This window comes from Sapajus apella, unplaced genomic scaffold (genome assembly GCF_009761245.1).
Source record: "Sapajus apella isolate SASKATOON/1434 unplaced genomic scaffold, GSC_monkey_1.0 scaffold21, whole genome shotgun sequence".
Classification (NCBI taxonomy): Eukaryota; Metazoa; Chordata; class Mammalia; order Primates; family Cebidae; genus Sapajus; species Sapajus apella.
The window spans coordinates 3,788,091-3,803,753 of record NW_022436961.1 but is presented as its reverse complement, the minus strand read 5'-3'; the positions used below and the strand labels follow the sequence as shown (position 1 = coordinate 3,803,753).

At 40.6% G+C, this 15,663-nt stretch overlaps 1 long non-coding RNA gene across 1 annotated transcript in view; it reads right to left on the bottom strand.

Moving 5' to 3' along the window:
* Positions 1-1,693: 1,693 nt before the first annotated feature.
* Positions 1,694-15,663, bottom strand: part of LOC116558292 — a 51,030-nt gene continuing 37,060 nt past the window's right edge. Inside the window, exons 4-5 of the long non-coding RNA XR_004271944.1 lie at positions 2,534-2,627; positions 1,694-1,729 (exon numbers count right to left, since the gene is read on the bottom strand). This is a non-coding gene — a long non-coding RNA (uncharacterized LOC116558292). The remainder of the gene's footprint in view (positions 1,730-2,533; positions 2,628-15,663) is intronic.

The window sequence follows — 15,663 nt, the reverse complement described above, 5'->3', positions numbered from 1 at the left end:
CCCTGATACATGTATGTTTGACCAGAAAGAAAAGTACTGTTTCTTATCATTACCTTTCCTTTTAGTGTTCTTGCAATTTGTCTATGTTTATTATTTATGCCCAGGTTTTATCATCTGACAGAAGCCCCATGATCCTGAAGAGTACTGGCAGCCACAGTATCTGAAATGCTGTGTCTGAGGACTGCCTTCCCCTGACATTGCAGAATTCCTAGGGCAGTGCAATTGTCTCCAAGCCTACTCTTATCACAGTCGCCTTGGGGACATTTAAAAATCCAGGCCTTTGGACTTAATGATTCAGAGTTTCTGGGGCTGGGCACCTGCTAGCTCCATGCTTCAATCACTCCCCAGGTGATTTTGCTGCTCAGTCATATTGAAAAGTGCTGACCTAGATTAAAGTCACCTACTGTGCACAGTGGGAGGACATGGCTCACTTCAATTCATCCATGTTTCCCCAAATATATTGCAGGCCTCAATACCTTTTGGACTGAACAATTATAGCAAAATGTGACTAGGACTTTATTGTGGAATACCTTATTCCTATTATCTCTAATTCAGATAATACCATTGTTTTGACTTGGCTCTAAATTTTATTTGTTTCAAGAAATCTTACCAACTCACAACAATCACATCATTTTCTAACTCCCTTCAGATTCCCCTAAAGCATACAGTTCCAGCAATTAAAATACATTTTTCAAAAGAATGTAAGGGCTGTCTCCCCCTAAATATATTTACCACTGTCTGCTATTACAGAGATTCATTTCTTAGTCCAGACAAGTTTGTCTTTTAGACAGTAAGAATTAGGCTGGGCTTGATGACTCACACCTGTAATCCCAGCACTTTGGGAGGCTGAGGCAGGAGGATCACTTGAGCCCAGGAGTTCAAGACCAGCCAGAGCAACATCACAAAACTCTGTCTACAAAAAAATGCAAGCATGGTGGCGTGTGCCTGTAGTCCCAGCTACTCGTGAGGCTGAGGCAAGACCTTGAGCCTGCGAGGTCGAAGCTACAGTAAGCCGTGATGGCACCACTGCACTCCAGCCTGGGCAACAGAGTGAGACCCTGTCCAAAAAAAAAAAAAATGAGTAGTACTTATCACTAGCAATCACTTCTATGAACTAAAATACCAGCATTTAACTTTCTTCCTGACAGCGAATATATTCCACTGAGATCATGTAGTTTTAATCATGAAGGGAGAGTAGCAGAAGAACAGAAAGATTGAAACCGAGGATAGGAAGCATCTGAAATTGGTAAGGAAGAAAACAACCAAAGGTAGTTGACTGAAGAAGAACATCTGGGTTTTTTCCAGCCCTGGCCTTGGCTGTTAGTGGGATAGCTCCATGTGTGTTACAGTGTGGAAGGCAGTAGATAAGAGAGCAGTTTATAGGGCTGATGAAGACCTGCATTCTAATCCTGTCTCAGCCGTTTATGAGGTATGTGTACATTTTGAGTAAATTACCTAATGTCTCACAACCTCACTTTAACATTAATAAAATAGGGATAACAATACCTTCTGTATCAGTTTACTAACGCTTCTGTAACAAGATGCCACCAATTGGGTGGCTTAAACAACAGAAACTTACCTGTTCACAGTCTGCAGGGGCAAGTCCAGGATCAAGCTGTCAGCTGGTTGCTTTCTTCTTGGCCTGTACATGGCCATCTTCTCCCTGAAGCTTCACATGATCCTCCCTCTGTGTGTGTCTGTAACCTAATCTCCTCTTCCTATAGGGATGCTTGTTACATTGAAAGAGGTCCCACTCTAAAGACCTTAGTGTAACCTACTTCTTTTCAAGGCCCTATCTCTAAATGCAGTTGCATTTTGAAGTGCTGGGGATCAAGATCACAATATGTAAATTTTGGTTGGGGGGACAGAGTTCAGCTCATAACATCTTTTGTAATTATTTCTCTTGCTTATTGTAAGCATAACATAAGGCAACATGTGCAAACCATTTAACCACAAGTTAAATATGATATCTGTAAGTAAGCTCACTGGGGACTAGGACAGCACTTTGCTCATGGTTGAATGCTACAAAGCTTCTGGTACAGACTCTAGTGTGGGGTAGGTACCTCCTAAGAGTTTTCGAATATGAACCCACACATATCACTTAAAAATAGGTATTTGTTTATTAACCCCTGGAGTCAACATCTGCATCCTTTTTGTCTCTTCAGCATCTTGAAGGATGGCTCAGTCAACAGTGTTCCATTAGCAATTACGTAGCTGAACCCAGAGGCGAACCGCAGTTCATGCCGAAAGAGCCATGTCAAAATGGCATTGTGCAACGGCGCATTTCTGCCACTAAAAACTTTGTGTGGTTTTCATTATACAGGAATGGCTTCAAATGTTAAGTGGAAGGGAACAAGTTCTCATATCGTTTTCTCTTATTCTCCTTCCAGCTTCAGAGTCGTATGTCACAGTTTGGGCATTTCATTTGGTGAGTGAAAGAAGGGAAGGGAGCAATGCTGGGAAGGTTTAAAAACTCCAGTGATATACAAAGAAAAAGGCTATGCTGGTCACAAAAGTAATTCTATCCTCTTACCTTATATAGTAAGAATTTCAGTGTGAATAGAATGGGTTTAGAGGGCTTCATAATCTGTGCCTGAGAAGCGTGGGAATCTTGGTGGAATGGAGTCCTACAAGATGTTGCTAGAGATCAAACGCCGTTTGTTATTATCAAATTTCAATTTGAAAAAAAATTACTAAGTGTATATCATATCAACTCTGACACAGAAAAATAATTAAATAAATTGACTAAAATAAACTAGTCAAGCAAGCGTGGGCTACTACGCAGCCAAAACCACAACCTGAGTGTCTGGTTTTTAACTTGACATTGCTAATGATCACATGATCACACTGAGTAGGCATAAGCTAGTGTTGTCATTTCATTCTACATATATTTGGAAGATGAAGATGCCTACATCTTCACCTTGTTTACGGGATCAAAGAGGACAGAGGCCTGGGATTCTTCAATGATTATCTAGCCTGGTATGTGGACTCTCCGTATCCTTGAGGGACATCAACACCGGGATTCTATATATATTGAACAGATTTCATATGTATTTCAGTTACTATTTCTTTATACCTTTAAAAAAATTAAACGGATATAAAAAACTGGTTAAATTTTTATCTTTCAATTTTAGGGACTCACTTTTGCTGTTAGATTTGTAAAAATTCTACACAAATAATATAGAGCTGGTTGCTTGGGCAGGACAGATGCATGCCAGAGGCATAACCACTCAAAACTCTGCTCTTCAGCTGAGAAACACCAGAAATTCAATACTCTGGGCACTGTGCTTGAAAGATGGGAAGACTTACTCATGCCAGCTAAATTCACAGCCTGCCATGTAAACAAGGGCCTGGCTTGGTGGCTCACACTTGTAACCTCAGCACTTCGGGAGGCCAAGGTGGGAGGATTTCTTGACTCCGAGAGTTTAAGACCAACCTGGGTAACATAGCAAGACTTCATCTCTACAAAAACAAATTTAAAATTAGCCAGGAGTGGTGCCACGTGCCTGTGGTCCCAGCTACCCGTGGGGCTGAGATGGGAGGATTGCTTGAGCCCAGGAATTGGAGGCTGCAGTGAGCCAGGACCATGCCACCGCACTCCAGCCTGGGTGACAGAGTGAGACCATGTCTCAAATCATAATAAATAAATAAGTAAATTAGAACCATTAATTTATTCATTTATAAGAGAAATTTAAGTGCCAAGGAGGAGGAAAAATTATAAGTGAAAGCCAAGCAAAATTTAGAGTCTTAGGGACAATTTCTCCCTGACTTTGGCAAGGTCTGAAGGACTCACTTCACAGCAGAGAGCTCTTAGCCACTGACCACTACATTTACCTTTTCCTACATAACGAGCTGCCTCAATACTTAGTGACTTAAAACGACAAGCATTCAATTTAACTCATGATTCTGTGGATAAGCTCAGGTTCTTCTGGCCTGCGCCAACTCAGTGATTGTCTGCTGAGCTCTCTCAGGCATCTGTGGTCAGGTGGTGGCTGAGTGACACAGGATGACTTCACTCAGCTGTTCAATTGGCAGGTCATTGGCCGGGGTTTCTTGATTCTCTTCCACCATTTTTTGCAATTTCCCATATTAGCACTTAGGGGCTTTCATCATAACACTGCTGGACAGGCATTTGTCAAATTCTATCTTTCTCTCTGCTCTGTTAGTAGACACCATGCTCACCATCCTCTCTCTTTGTGACAATATCTTTTCCAGAACAGGGTGCACTATAAGTGACCACATTTTACCTTGTTCATGAGAGTCACACTCCAGGCCTTCTTTCCTGAGCTGAGATTCAGATTAGTTCATGAAACTCAGTCGTCCATTTAGAAATATATTTTTACTGACTCCTGTGGCTAGCAAATTTGATTCACCATACTCCATCACTCATTTAGAAATACTGTTTTACTGAATCCCATCACTAGCTAACTTCTTCTATAAGGTGTGAATGTTATCAGTGTAATATGAAGAGAATGTTCATTGTTGTTTTTCTATGATTTCTTGATGGCGCAGGGATAGCAAAGACGTCACTCTTATCCTCAGGTATCCATGGCCAAAGCAGTTGAAGACCATAAGCAGATTTCTGAAAAATTGTAACTGCCCCAAACCGTTTTTTAGTGCCAGCTTCCTTATGAAATATATAGGTGCACGTCACTGAATATCTGAGCTTACTCCTCTTGTTAACCTCACTTTGTGGAAAGGTTTTTAAATCAGCTGCTAAAAATGCCTGTTCTTTTTCCTGGGACAGTGGACACGGAGAGACATGAGCTGAGGGAGACGGACTGACTCAGGGAAAAGAATTAATGGAAGCACATGGCTCCCGCGGGCAGGAAATGCTTTGATAGACCTTTTCCTCTTTTTGTTACCAGGAGAACCTTGACAATAGACTCCACCTTGGAGCAGCTGCCCTGTCCCCCGTAGGATGATCACAGCACATTTTCCTTGTCAGACTTGGAGTCTGCACCAGGGAGTGCTCAGGAAGGGACCAGTACAATGTTGGGGATCTGCCCTTGAGCCTCCAAGCTGTGCGATGGGTGGAGACGTCACCCCAAGACACACTCACAAATCCCTTTGGCACACGCTTCAGGAAGACCATCTGCTTCTGTTGTTCCTCTGACCTTTTGTTAGCATCCACCCTGAATTGGAAAGAAATTGCCAGAAGAAATTTGAAGCCTAAAGCAGTTTTAGACCCTGTTGTCAGAGTTCTGGTTCAGCACTTGACATGTATCCCAAATTATGCTAGATGTTGGTGGTGGAAGAAAAATTAATATTTTTTCAATGTCGAAATAGCTTCAGGACTATATAGGATCTTGAATAATTTCATTTAATCTTTCCAAAATTGCTACAAGGCAAGTATTATTATCTGCATCTGATAGGAAACTGAAGCTCTGGAGGTTCACCAAGTTTTCTGTGCCAGCCTAACTTTCTAAGGTAGGAGAGTGCAAAGTCAGACTGCTATCTCAATTTCACATATGATTTTATTTCAGCCCTGATGTATTCCTAAGTCTGATGCTTAGCTGCTGCTTTTTTCCCCTACTCTTGTGTACAATGTCTAAGAGACGCCATGAAACGTTGGCAAGCAAGAGACCTGCTACTAGCCCCATTCTGGTAAGTGACATAGGATAAGTCACTTAACATTCTGGGTTTCAGCTTCTTCTGGAAGATCGGAGACTAGGACTAGATGAGGGTACAGTCCTTCTAATTCCTAAACTCATAACTGTGTTACAAAATGTGGTATGGGCTCCACATTCATTAGGATGGCTACTACAAAAATGGAAAATAAGTATTGAAAAGAAGGTGGAGAAACTGGATCCATTGTGAACTGCTGGCAGGAATGTAAGACGGTACAGTCATTGTAGAAAATAGTTCAGCACTTCCTCAAAACATTAACCATAGAATTATCATAGGCTCCTGTGATTCCACTTCTGGTTCTATCCACCCCAAAAACGTAATTAGGAACTTGAATAGATGCACCTGTGTTCATAGCAGCATTACTCATAATAGTCTAAAGGTGAGAACAACACCCTTGTTCATCAACAGATGAATGGATAAATAAAAAATAGTATATACATACAATGGAATATGATCCATACTTAAAGAGGAAGAGAGCTGGGTGCGGTGGCTCACACCTATAATCCCAGCACTTTGGGAGGCCAAGGCAGGTGGATCACGAGGAGAAGAGATCGAGATCATCCTGGTCAGCATGGTGAAACTCTGTCTCTACTACAAATACAAAAATTAGCTGGGCATGGTGGTGCATGCCTGTAGTCCCAGCTACTAGGGAGGCTGAGGCAGGAGAATCTCTTGAACCCAGGAGGCAGAGGTTGCGGTGAGCCGAGATCGCGCCACTGCACTCCAGCCTGGGTAACAAGAGTGAAACTCCATCTCAAAAAAAAAAAAAAAAAAAAAAGAGGACGAGAATTCTAACACAAGCTACAACATGGGTCAACCTGGAAGACATTATGCAAAATGAAATAAGTCAATCATAAAAGAACAAATACTGTGTGATTCCACTAATATGTGATACCTAGAGTAGCCAATTCATAGAGGCCGGTCTCAGGCGAGGAGAAACGGTGAGGGGTTAGTGTTTACTGGGTACAGAGTTTCAGTTTGGGAAAAGAAATGAGCTCTGGAGTTAGGTGATAGTTTCTCAGCAGTTAAATGTGCTTTATATCCCTAAACTATATACCTAAATATAGTTGAAGTGGTAAATAAAACTACAGTTTTACAAAGGAAGTTAAAAAATGTGGTTTGAATTTCAGTAACAAAACATAATAATTCAGAAAAGAATTCCTTTATTTAGAAATGTTACCATCACACAATTTCTGAATTATTTAGTGACCTTTAAAATATTGCTTCTTTACAGGTTTACAGGGGGACTAACATTACATTCACATGGAATGTAAGCCACAATGAAAAGCATGGGAAGTTATCCTGGCAAAAGCTAGAGAAAGGAGCAATTTAAAGAGGGAAACTATTTTGGAAGAAGATTCTATTTTGGGAAAAACATAACATGTTCAATAAAATTAGGGCAATTTTCTGGAGCAATGTTGCTTGAACTGAGAGAGCAGGAAAAAGGATAGAAGATTAAACCAAGGATTTGCCATGAGGCTGTGTCTGTAACATCTATATATTTGAGTTAATTACTCTCTTTTCAAGATCTCCAAAACATCCTGCGTTTCCTGAGTCTACCAGGAAGTGACATCCCTTACTCACCTATGAGACTGGGAACACTCAAACCAGCTTTTCCAAGAAGAGCTGTCAAACTTTGTTTCTTAAAAATGTTTGCTTATGGGCTGGGCATGGTGGCTCACGCCTGTAATCATAGCACTTTGGGAGGCCGTGGGCAGATCACCTGAGGTCAGGAGTTCAAAACCAGCTTGGCCAATATGCGAAACCCCATCTTTACTAAAAATACAAAAATTAGCCAGGCTCAGTGGCAGGTGCCTATAATCCCAGCTTCTTAGGAGGCTGAGGCAGAAAAATCACTTGAACTTGGGAGGTGGAGTTTGCAGTCAGCCAAGATCATGCCGTTGCACTCCAGCCTGGACAATAGAGTAAGACTGTCTCAAAAAAAAAAAAAGTTCGGTTATATCTGAAAATATGATATACCAGTCATATATATATATATATATACATATATGTATATATGTATATATATATATATGACTGGGGTCATTACTATTGCTATAAGCATTATCATAGATACATATGATATATATCTATATAAGCATTATATATCGATATATGTGATATGAGCATTATCATATATAAAAATATATATGATCATGATATATATCATTTACTATTACAATTTACTATTTACTATTGATTACAATTTACTATTACAAGGAAAAGAGATTCTTATTGAATTTATGTGCAAATAACTGCATTGCCATAACAATAAGAATGCTCATGAATAGTTTCTAAATTCTGAAACTATCTGGTAAGAAGAAAAAGTAAATGCTGAAGCACTTGAGGCTGGCTTAGAGTTTACATCGTGTTATATACAATGCTAATAGAGCCATTGGAGACTTTCAAGCTAGAGAACAGCAATATTTTTATTTGTGTTTTTAAAAGGTCAAACTGGCAGCATTTTGGGGAAGAATCAGAGGGTACAGAGCAAATCATGCTTTAAACACCTACTATAGTTGTGTAGATTAGAGCACATGACGAAGAGATGGAAAGTAGTTGAGTGTTAATTAGGGAGGAAGTATCACCAGAATTTGGAGATGTGTTGGCTTCATCCTCTGCATTATGTTATTCAAATTAATCATTTCCTGCCAGGGTCATAGTCACCTTCACTGGGCCCCTACCATCTCACTAGAGTGTTGCCATGGTTAAAGGAATTCACTGCCTTCTGTTCTTACCCTTCAGTGTGTCTTTTACATTACAGCTAGATTGAGCTTTCTAAAGTGCCACTCTACACACATCACTTCCCTGTTCAGCACTTTCATTGCCTACAGTGTTAAATCCAACTTCCTTAGCTGGGCATTCAAGGCCCATTGTGATCTGGTCTCTCTAAACCTACCTAGCACATTGTCTTAACATGAACTATCCAGGCACGGTGGCTCATGTCTGTAATTCCAGTGCTTTGGGAGGCAGAGGTGGGTGGATCCCTTGAGCCCAAGAGCTCAAGACCAGCCTGGGCCATGTGGCAAAACCCCATCTCTACAAAAATGCAAAAATTAGCTGGGTGTGGTGGTGCGCTCATGTAGTCCCAGCTACTTGGGAGGCTAAGGTGGGAGGATCAAGATCGCTTGAGCCCAGGAGGTCGGGGCTGGAGTTAGTGTGATCATGCCACCACTGCAACAGAGTAAGACCCTGTTGCAAAAGCATAAATTAAATCAATAAACATGGACTCAGTCAATCAAAAAAATCTTCAGCGTCTACCACAAGCCAGATTAACTAACTTGTTACAAAGCATTCCTGCTGCTTCATTTTCTTTTTCTATCTTATTTATATTTGATTGTTAGAAATACATAAAATATACCATATGTATAAAGTAAAAATATAAAATATAGGTGTAGCTTAAAGTCTACTATAAAAAACGTGATCTGGCTTAAGACTAGACCCTTTTAAACATATCTGAAGTTTTGTGTGCTCTGATTCCTCTTCCTATAGTCCCCTAAACATTATCTTGGATTTTATATTTATTCCCATTCTGTCTTCCTGGAATGCCCTTGCCCTTCTTGTTGCTTGAATACTATTCTTCCCCTGTCCTGGGCCAGAACTTAGAAAGATTTTTCCGAAGCTTTTGGCTCTTACTAAGTACAGCTAGCATTGTCTCTGTTACCCATGGGTGCCAGTACATTCTGTTGTTAATGCTAGTAATCTTTTTATGTGTCAGTGGAAGCAGAAATCTCATTTTCTATTGAGAAGGTGCATGGTATGCAGAGCTTGGTGCTGCTGATGGGATTAATACTCATGTGCTTTGTTCAGAGCGATCAGATGGCCTGAGGGACCAGGGTGCCGAGAGGTGGTGGCAGGGAGATATTCTCAGGAACCAGACAGGGAGGTAGAAGTGCCTGACATGCCATGAGTAGTTGTTGAACAAGTGAATTAGGGAATAACTGACAACTCTGTCTGGTCTACAATATTGAATTATTAGTAACTTGAGGATAGGCTAATATGTGACTCAGTAATTCGTCGTCACAACTCACTTCAGTTCAGTCATTTGAGTACTAGGTTCAAGAGATGCAAAGACAAATAGGTCTGTTTTAAAATATGAATGGAGGAATTAGGAGAAAGTGGGAGGAGGGAGGAAGGCAGACACATAAACCAATTGCTTTAACATGGACTGGACAGGTCCACGTACAACAAAAGAAAAATACAGTCATCAATCAGAGGAGGAAGCAGTTAATGTTTCCAGGAGAAAGTATTGACTAGCTAGAGTTTACCCTCATCCACTTTGAAGAAACCTACTTGGATTCCACTGCAGCATTTTCTCCCTCTGCTTCTCCAGCCTCCTCCTTGCACCCTGCCTGGGGGGCTGTGCTCCAACCACATTGGCCCACGTTACCATCTTCCAGTAGGTGCCAGCTTTTCATCCTCTGTGTTCTAGGCCAGTGCGTCTCAAATTTTAAAGCATCTACGTATCATCTGGGGGTCTTGCTAAAATGCAAATTCTGATTTGGTCTGGGAAGTGAGCCCTGAGGCCTGAGCATCTGCATTTCCAACAAGCTCCTGGGTGATGCCAAAGCTGCTGCTCTGCAAACCAAAGCTTAGAACGGCAAGGCTGCTGTCTCTGCCCTGAAATTCTGTTTCCTCCCCACACTCTTACTCAAATCCTCTACATTTCTGTGAGCCAAGCCAAATGTCTTCCCTGTGATGATATCACCTCAATTTCAGGATGCAGCATCAGCGCTGTTTTTCTCTTCACTCCCTGGCAAATCTTTCTCTTCAAATCTTTTTCCTCGATGAACTGAAGGATCCTTGAGGCAAGGACTTGGTCACATTCATACAAACCCCTAGATGGTGTCTGTTGTAGAGTTGGGCCTTAAATATTTGTTCTGTTGAATTTGAATCATACTTAAAACGTAATGACAGGCCAGGTGCAGTGGCTCATGTTTGTAAACCTGGTACTTTGGGAGGCCAAGGCGGGCAGATCACCTGAGGTCAGAAGTTTGAGACCCGCCTGGCCAATATGGCAAAATCCCATCTCTACTAAAAATACAAAAATTAGCTGGGCGTGGTGGCAGATGCCTGTAATCCCAGTTACTTGGGAAGCTGAGGCAGGATAATCACTTGAATCCAGGAGGCAGAGGTTGTAATGAGCCAAGATCATGCCATTGCACTCCAGCCTGGGCAACAAGAGCGAAACTTCATCTCAAAAAAAAAAAAAAATTATTGTATATGGATTAAATGTGTACTTGTGTGCTTATATAAGTGTGTTTGTGTGTGCATATGTCTTATTCAATGTACTATACAATGTACTATATACTATAGATGCAATGTATAGATGCAATGTACCTACAGATAAAATGTATATATTCAATATACTATAGATACAATGTATATATACAATGTACTACACAGTGACAATATCAGAATACACACACAAACCAGGTCATTTTAGCATTGTGTCACCATGAATTATAATAAAATATGAATTAATATGGATGATAATTATCAGGGTGGTGGATATTACCTCCAATATAAATTTGATGAAGGCAACACTTTTTTTCTGGTAGGTCACTGGGTCCCCTTAGTCTAGGCCCGTGTCGTGTAGGTTGTGGCAATGAATAAATATTTGTGGAATTCTAAATGAATAAAGGGAGAAGGAACTGAACTTTAGTTCTACGAATAAACACAATTGTAACCCCTGGAAAAGGAAGTGGTTAAAGCTTTTTTAAAATCTAAAACAAAAACAAAAATAAACAATAATAAAGACAGGCCAAAAAATAAATCTGAAAATCTTCCCCTATATTGAATGCACATTACATTTTTTTTTCACTAAGAATATCTTTATACATGGCAGCAAAACAAAATTGAAGACATTATTTTCATGTGAATTTTTTTCCCCTAAAATACCAAATTGTTTTAAATCAACAAAGACTTTGTTTTTTTTACTATTGGACATCAAGAGATACCCAGTTAATTGCAAACATAAACGCTTTTTCCTAGCCTCTCCTTCAATTTTGCTGATGAGGGAGATTTTGCAGCTTTACTTGGTACCAAAATAACTCTGTTTTGCAGACCATTATCATCTTCAAAGGGCAGCGCAATAATAATGAACTAGAACACAGGAAGTTTACCATTTCTCAGTATTAAAATAGAATTTCTTATTATACAGATGCCTCTTCCACAAAGGAAAAGCAACTAGGATTTTTACTCTCTTCAATCTGTTAATATTACTATGCTGTATTAATATAGTTAGGCATTCATGTCATTAATACTTGGGAAATGCTGCTTCATTGTATATTTTTATTTGAATGATATTTTTAAAATAATTCAAAAATATTTATTGCCTGAGAAGCATTTTAGTCAGCGCTGCTTAGCTGAAGCCAGCATTAAAAAAACAAAAAACAAACAAACAAACAAAAAACCAAAAAATCCCACCTTTTTAGAACTCCTCGTTTTTATGTAAAGAATTAAATGGTAACTTGATTCAAATCCTGGATTTGGAATCAAGAATAACATTTGCTGAGTGCCTACTGTAAGACTGATTCAGGGTAAACACAGTCTCATTTGATTCTCATAATAATCCCTGCAGTTATCTATCGTCATTCCCATTCTGCACTGAGGAAATGGTGTCAGATTGGCTAAGTAATTTGCCTGTGGTCTCTCATAGTAAGTACTGAAGGTGAAAATCTAACTTCTCTCCTCATTGCTAAAGCCTGCATACATCTCTCTCTACTAAGATGCTTTTATAAAACTACCATCTATTTTATTAAAATGTCATTTCCGTGTAAGAAGCGTAACACACAAGGCTGTCTGTATCTTACATAACAGAATCTCATTTTGTTCACTTCTTCAATAAACATATCCTGGGTTTTTACTAGGTACTTGGCAATGTGCTGAGTGCTAAAACCAGAGATAAAATATAGTAGAATCAGGAGAGACAGCAATTCAAAGACAAAGGCAATTTCAAATTGCTAATGTTTTGCTGCTTTTGAGTTACAAAAATGCTAACTTTATATGATTTATACTAAAATATGTTACCCAACAAAGAGAATGGCACATTTTATTCCAATTATTCCAACTTAATATTTTAGAAAAGTAAACAGATTTCTGTGTGATTTCCCAGCATTTTGATTATACTGGCTATGTAGACAAAAGTTCCTTTGATTTATAGGAAGCTTGTATTCTCCTGAGAACATGGCAGTCAGAACCATCTTGTCCCCTGCATGGGCTTGGGCTGTGCGGACCTGTCCTCGTGCATCATTCTCTAGCTCTGTGACAATGGGCACATCGATTAACCTCTCTTGGCTTCATTCTCCTTACTGGCATGATGGAGAGACTTTTGCCTATTTCAGAGGCTTGCTCTTCTATACATGAGCCTGTCAGTAACTTTTCCAAGAATTTCCACTCCTTTCACGCTCTGATTTAAATTTGAAGGCATCAGAACAGAAACAATCAACATTTCAGGTTCCTAATACTTCCGTTTTCATCTTTTATTATGATTAAAATTTCTTCTGAATGAATTTCTGTTTTGTAATTTTAGCATTGCTCTAAGGGAAGAAAAAGGCAGTGTATCACCATGCAGAATATTTTTCAAAGAGCTTCTCTTTGACACACTGATTTTTGTCAGTCTCAACTGACTCACCAATTCCAAATCCCAGGGCTTCCCTGGGAAACCTCCTTGGATCATGGCTCTACCACACAGGACGGACATCCCAGAGGTCAAACCCACCTGCTAAAATCTGAGATCATCGCTCAGCAAGCTGGTACTACACACAGGGAGTCTCAAGAGCTAAAAGAGAAATGATCCAAGACCAGAATTAGCCAGAGCAAGTGTGTTAGCTTCCTCTGTGCATGGGATAATAAGTAGCTTGCATCACCAACCTTGCCTGAATAGCCTACTCAGTGATTCAACAGGTTCCAAAAATTGTGAAATAAGGGATGTCTCTTGCATGGTGAACTTTGGGAGTATATAGGGAGGATGAAGCAAGTACCTAGGAGTACTTCTTACCCTCCTCTCTTAGGAGTACTTTTCTGTCCTCTTCCACTATGTTTGCATGGGTCCTCACTGAGAAAAAGGTATTAAAAGAAAGATGGAAAGAATAAGTCAGCCAGGTGAAAAACAGGAGGATGAAACAGAAGGATCTGGGTGTGCAAAAGACTTAGACCATGTACTGTAGCCTGGAGGGTGAGGAGTGGAAGTCCTGCAGTTTTGGTTTTACTCTCAGAGGAAGGCAGTGAGTGAAGCATTTCAAAGGGAAAGATGGCAAACTGGGTCCGTATTTTTAAAAGATCATTTGAGTTGCTGTGTGGGAAAGAGAAAGGATAAAGAGCAAAAGCAGAAATGGAGAGAAGAAGAGAAATGGGGCTGGGTGCAGTGTCTCACACCTGTAATCCCAGCACTTTGGGAAGTCAAGACAGCAGGATCTCTGTGTCCAAGAGTTCGAGACCAGCCTGAGCAACATTTCAAGATCCTGTCTCTACAAAAAAATTATAAAAATTATCCTGTGGTGGTGCACCTATAGTCCTGGCTATCCAGAAGGATGACGTGGGAGGATCACTTAAACCTGGGAGGTTGAGGCCGCAGTGAGCCAATGCCAGGCCACTGCACTCCAGCTTGGGTGAGAGTGAGACCCTGTCTCAAAAAAGAGAGAGAAATGTGGTGGCAATAAGCATTAAGGGAATGGTGGGAAAGGATGAAATTAATGGAAGGAGTAGAGGGACGTGCAAATGGGCAAAGAACCTGTCTGAGAGACAGGCTGTGCACAAAGTCCTTGGAATATAGCAAAACAGGTCAGTACGGCATGAAACCAGAGAGGCAGCCTTTATACAAACGTGTGGTGGTTGCAGGACGAGGGTGGGGAGGAAGTGGTTTGTAGACTGTTTATGAGCTTCAGACACTTTTTTTAAAATGTCAAGAAGAGCCCCCTCATTTTTTTCCTTACCCCCACTGTCCCACGCCTGATTCACTGCATGTGAATCTAGCCTATGAAGCAATGCTGACCCAACCATCAAAACATGACACCAGCTTGCTGTCCAATCCTCTGTGGAGCTAACTGCAGTCAGTCACCATGTACAATACAATCAAGCACTAACACTCTGACGTTCTCGAACACCCAGAAGAGCACCCCCTTTACAGGGGGAAGTTGGCAGGGAGCAGCCATATGTGAACAGTAGGGACTCCCCATTGTTCTGCACTGATGATTGAACGGACCTCCTTGGTGGCCCATGGAGACAGCTGTCCTTACTGAGGAACATTTTGCCCTTTGAATGTGATTAGTAAGACAGAGATGACTCTATTCTTTAAAGGTCTCCAATGACTAAATTTGGCCTCTGAGAACTGGACCGAAACATTTTGTGTGAGTCATGTCTGTTTGCCTCATTTTCTGTCACAGTTGTTATGGAAACTACACAGCACAGCCTGAGGGTTCAGAATTCCTGAAGTTAGCCTCAAACTTATGCATAGTTTGCACAGTAAACAAGTTTGCTTAGTTTGTTAATCTTTAGCTACTTCCTGTCCTGTTCAGATTCGAAACTGAAGAGCTCAGTGCTGCCTAGAGTCCACCCTGGCCTTTTCACATGGATCAAAATAAAAGGCATGCCCTTCTGTCCTGCCCTAAGGATGGTACAGATATTTAAAAGAATTCCAAATCACTTCCTGGGTTATCTGATTGTAGGATCAAAGTGGCTCCCTTGCTAACATAAAAATGATACACATGTGAAAGGAATTTAAGAGTTCTTCATGCTGTCTTTTTTGGATTCATCCCAATCTTTTGGCAAAATCTCCAGCCAAATCTTAATAGCCACTGGGTTTACTCTGGGAAATATGCACTTTAGAGGGATGTTTGACGGATTTTTGCTACTTGAACTTCTTTGCTACAGATCTTTCAAACTCAGACACAAGAACATTCTGTATCCATGGTGCCTCCTGATTATTCAAGACAGGTGATGACCTTTATGGCTTCTTCAGCAAGGAATCTAAATCAGACAGACCTGGAGTCAGAGTCTGGTTCTACCATTTAATAGTGGCTTGAGTGAGCA